Source organism: Nycticebus coucang, unplaced genomic scaffold, assembly GCF_027406575.1.
Source record: "Nycticebus coucang isolate mNycCou1 unplaced genomic scaffold, mNycCou1.pri scaffold_64, whole genome shotgun sequence".
Lineage (NCBI taxonomy): Eukaryota > Metazoa > Chordata > Mammalia > Primates > Lorisidae > Nycticebus > Nycticebus coucang.
The window spans coordinates 430250-435593 of record NW_026515589.1 but is presented as its reverse complement, the minus strand read 5'-3'; the positions used below and the strand labels follow the sequence as shown (position 1 = coordinate 435593).

At 38.8% G+C, this 5344-nt stretch overlaps 1 long non-coding RNA gene across 1 annotated transcript; it reads right to left on the bottom strand.

The window, feature by feature from the left end:
* Positions 1-589: 589 nt before the first annotated feature.
* On the bottom strand, positions 590-3635 carry LOC128579534 (uncharacterized). The gene is made up of 3 exons (XR_008378184.1): positions 3449-3635; positions 807-928; positions 590-700 (listed from the first exon to the last, which is right to left on the bottom strand). It is a non-coding gene; the product is annotated as an uncharacterized LOC128579534 (long non-coding RNA).
* Positions 3636-5344: the final 1709 nt, after the last annotated feature.

The following is a 5344-nucleotide window of genomic DNA, read 5'->3' as shown; positions in this document are numbered from 1 at the left end:
ATTATGAATTGGGCTGCAATAAACATTCTGGTACAAATATCTTTGTTATGTTGTGATTTTTGGTCTTCTGGGTATATGCCCAGCAGAGGAATTACAGGATTGAATGGCAGATCTATTTTTAGATCTCTGAGTGTTCTCCATATATCTTTCCAGAAGGAATGTATTAATTTGCATTCCCACCAGCAGTGCAGAAAGGTTCCCTTTTCTCCGCATCCACGCCAACATCTCTGGTATTGAGATTTTGTGATTGTAATAGTTTCTTTATTGGCAGTAGGAATTGAAATACATTACCTGAAAAGACAATAAAACTAAGGATTATAGTTCATTTCTAAGGAAATATGGGTTTATTCGTGCTAAGTATGAGTGTTAATCCTGTTTGATTTTTTGACAGATACATCTACTTTCCAGAGAGCAATGCTTCCTCATGTGAGAGCTTGAAGAAAAAAAGCGACTGTGCTGCTGGCCCACAGTGTGATGAATTAAAGAAAATAGTGCAATTGAATTGAAGCATTGACTCGCTTATAATGTCTCTGGACTCTGGCCTATGATGCCCTTGAATTCTAAATGAGCTTCAGAGCCTCCTGTATGACTTTTAGTTCAGGTGGACCAGCCCCCTAAAGACAAGCCGATGGATGTAACAATGTGCAGAGATATTCCACCACAGAATCCTGCCAAGATTCTGTCTGGCACTTGTCCACAGCTGCAGCATGTTAAAAAAAAAAAAATAGAAAATGCTATAAGCTGTCCTGTATAAGCTCCACCTGATCTACAAGGCTAATTCTATCACATTAACAGCTGTGGCTCACCTGTAGCCCTAGCTACTTGGGAGCTGATTTCCCAGCAGAAACTTTGTAGGCCAGATGAAGAGTTCCTATCTTGAATGCACTTCAACAAATATCTGACAATGTAGCATTCTTTAACCTGCAAACTACAGTTCGTATTTGATGGAGGAATCAAATCTTCTCCTGAAATGCAAACAAAAAGTGAAGCTGAATAGCTCCTATCTTGAGAAAATACATCTAATTTCCATGAAGAAATCAAGACAGAGGATAAAAAGTTGGAAAAGTTTGAAACTAAGCATGAAAGTGTACAATCAAAGTCAGGCCATTCAACACAATGAGGAGGAGGAAGAGGAGGACGAGGAAGAGGAGGAAGAAGAGGAGGAGAAGGAGGAGTCCAAACCAAGAGTGAAAATGATATTGCTAATGTTTTTAATCTCAGATTGATTATTCAGTATGAATTACTAAAAAATTAATAAATGGTTCACCAAGTTGATTATTGGGGAGGATTAAAAAGTTTAGATAAAAGAATGCAATGAAAAAGTTCTGAATTTTTAGCCAGAAAGTCATGGCTCTTCCAGCATGAAAAAGCACCAGTTCACGCAGCACTGTCTGTGAGGGAGTTAAGAGCAAGCAACATCATTTTCACTCTTGGTTTGGACTCCTCCTTCTCCTTCTCCTCTTCCTCCTCCTCTTTTTCCTCCTCCTCTTCTTCTTCCTCCTCCTCCTCCTCTTCCTCCTCCTCTTCTTCCTCTTCCTCCTCCTCTCCCTCTTCCTATTTCTCCTCTTCCTTTTCCTCTTCCTCTGCCTCTTACTCTTCCTCATATTCCTCCTCTTTCTCTTCTTCCTCCACTTCCTGCTCCTTCACTGGGTAAAAGTTTGGAAAACAATATTATTTTATACTATTGAAAATCCTAAGAACCTGGAAGTTGTAGTTCTCATTGCAGATACCAGTGACTTTAAAGCAGCAAAAGTAAAATTAGACAAAAATACATATTATAATTGTTCTGAAAACCATGTTTGCAAACAATCCAGGTTTGGGGTTGTTTTATCACTGCTTAAAAAAAAAAAAATGAAATACCAATACAAGCCTGAAACTAAGCATCAAAGTGCACAACGGAAGTCAGGTAATCCCTCCACAAGAAGAGGAGGATGCAGAGGAGAACAAGGAGGATGACCATAAGGAGGAGGAGGAGCTGAAATGAGCAGGAAAGAGTGGAATAAAGAAGAGCAGGTGTGGAACTGGAGGAGGTAGATTAGGAGGAGGAAAAAAAGAAAGAAGAGAAGGAAGAAGAGGAGGAAGAGGAGGAGGAGGAGGAGGAAAAGGAGGAGAAGGAGGAGGAAAAGGAGGAGAAGTAGGAGGAAAAAGATACGGAGGAGGACGAGGAGGAGAAGTAGAAGGAAGAGGAAGATGTAGAGAAGGAGGAGGAGGAAGAGGAGGAGGAGGAAGAGGAGGAGGAGGCGGCAGAGGAGGAGGAGGAAGAAGAAGAGGAGGATGAAGAAGAGGAGGAGGAAGAAGAGGAGGAGGAAGAGGAGAAGGAGAAAGAGGAGTCCAAACCAAGAGTGAAAATGATGTTGCTTGCTCTTAACTCCCTCAGAGACAGTGCTGCGTGAACTGGTGCTTTTTCATGATGGAAGAGCCATGATTTTTTGGCTAAAAATTCAGACCTTTTTCATTGCATTCTTTTATCTAAACTTTTTAATCCTCCCCAATAATCAACTTGGTGAACTATTTATTAATTTTTTAGTAATTCATATTGAATAATCAATCTGAGATTAAAAACATTAGCAATATCATTTTCACTCTTGGTTTGGACTCCTCCTCTCCTCCTCTTCTTCCTCCTCTTTCTGCTCCTCCTCTTCCTCCTCCTCTCCCTCTTTCTATTCCTCCTCTTCCTTTTCCTCTTCCTCTGCCTCTTGCTCTTCCTCATCTTCCTCCTTTTTCTCTTCTTCCTCCACTTCCTGCTCATTCACTGGGTAAAAGTTTGGAAAACAATATTATTTTATACTATTGAAAATCCTAAGAACCTGGAAGTTGTAGTTCTCATTGCAGATACCAATGACTTTAAAGCAGCAAAAGTAAAATTAGACAAAAATACATATGATAATTGTTCTGAAAAATATGTTTGCAAACAATCCAGGATTGGGGTTGTTTTTATCACTGCTGAAAAATAAAATGAAATACCAATACAAGCCTGAAAATAAGCATCAAAGTGCACAACAGAAGTCAGGCAATTCTCCACAAGAAGAGGAGGATGCAGAGGAGAACAAGGAGGATGACCATAAAGAGGAGGAGGAGCTGAAATGAGCAGAAAAGAGTGGAAGAAAGAAGAGCAGGAGTGGAATTGGAGGAGGTAGATTAGGAGGAGGAAGAAGAGAAAGAAGAGAAGGAACAAGAGGAGGAGGAAGAGGAGGAGAAGGAAGAGGAGGAGGAGAAAGAGGAGAGGAGGAAGAGGAGGTGGAGGAAAAAGAAGAGGAGGAGGAAGAAGAGGAGGAGGAAGAGTAGGATGAAGAGGAAGAGGAGGAAGAGTAGGATGAGGAAGAGGAGGAGGAAGAGGAGAAAGAGAAGGAGGAGTCCAAACCAAGAGTGAAAATGATGTTGCTAAAGTTTTTGATCTCAGAGTAATTATTCAGTATGAATTTGTTAAAAAAATAAACAAATGGTTTACCAAGTTGAGTTTGGGAAGTATTAAAAAGGCTAGATAAAAAAATTCAACAGAAAAGGTCTGAATTTGTAGCCAAAAAGTCATAGCTCTTCCATGATGACAAGGCACCAGATCACATAGCACTGTCTGTGAGGGAGTTAATAGTGAGCAACATCATTTTCACTCTTGGTTTGGCCTCCACCTCCTCCTCCTGCTCCTCCTCCTCTTCCTCTTCTTCATCTTCCTCCCCCTCTTCCTCCTGATCTTCATCATCCTCCCTACTTGTCTCATCTGTCCATTATGACTTATTCCTTTCTGTGAAGGTAATGAAAACATTGAAATGAAAACATTTTGATGATATTCAGGACATCAACAGTAATATGAGATTAACTCTAATGGCCATTCCAAAAAAAGATACTAGACATCACCAAAGGACTAATAAACAGAATATATAGGCAAGTCAAGAAAATCAATAAGATTAAATAATTTTATTAACTGAGCAAGAGAGAAGAATAGAAACTTGTCTCACTAAAAAAGATTAATGGACAAACTAATTGTGAATATATGCTCTTTGTCATTAATTATCAGAGAAATATAAATCCAAACCATTAAGATTTCAGATTACACCTGTCCCCAGTGAGAATACCTCAATCATAAGGTCTCAAAGCAGCAGATGCTGGCATGGGTGCAGAAAGAAAACAATACTCATGCACTCGTGATGGAACTGCAACTACTATGGCCCATATGGAAAGTAGTATGAAGAGGCCTAAAAGAGCTAAGTATGGGCCTACTATTTTATATGAATCCCATTACTAGAAATTTTCCCAAGATAATAAAGGCACATTCTATTAAGATACCAGCCTTTGAATGTTTATAGCAGCACAATACACAATCATGAAGATGTGGAAATAACCCAAGTGACCTTCAACACATGGATTCATAAATTCTGGAATATTTATATGTATCATGGAATGCTAGTCTACACTAACAAAAGGTGGATATTTTTTATCTTTTGCAACACATGGATGTAATTGGAAACCAGTCTCCTCAGTGAAGTGTCACAAGAATCAACAACAAACATCACATGGACTTAGTTCTAACGTGGCACCATTAGATTAATACATGCTCGTATGAGAGAAAAACTCAATGGGATTCAAGGAAGAAGTCTGGTAAATTCCCACTCAACATGTGCATTGCACCCCTGTTTGAAGGACACATTTGCAACTCAGACTTTAACCTTACTTATGTGAACCATGTAACTTAACTGTGCTCCCATATTAATCTGAACTTAAAAAAAACATAGTTAATCAAAAAATTAAGAGTACGACTATGTCTGTTGATGAATAAAACAATGTGAAATGTTCAGTGTAAGTGAGTGGCCATCTCTACACCATTTCTCAATCACAAGCCTTCCCAACTTCATTCTAGGAAGCAGTCCATTCATGCAGCCACAGGACAGAAAATCATGATTCAAGAACTTTGGGTAACTTCAAAGACGTCACGAATAAAAGATGCGATGGAAAAGAAAATGGTCGCTCTTGATATCCTACTTCTCAGGATTAGTAGCATCTGTCTTGCCTACTTATTAAATGTGCTAGTTTGTGTTTAAAACACAAATATGCTCAAAGACAATATATCTAAAATAAAAGTGGTCTAACTTCAGAAGACTGAATGTCTTTAAACATTGATCTTTCTACAGAAGACTTTAGAAAACATTTCTTTCTTCAGTTAAGTAATTGGTAGATTCTGAAATAGAAACTTTTTACTACTAGTGTTTTGATAAGGATCTGACTGTTGCTCTTGAAAAAGTAGGTTATCACTTTTTCAAACACAGCCCATTGAGTCTTCAGGAAAAAGCATGGTAATGTGACTTTGGGGTTAAGACTCTTGTGTCTTGAATCTCTTGGGTTTCAAGTTTGT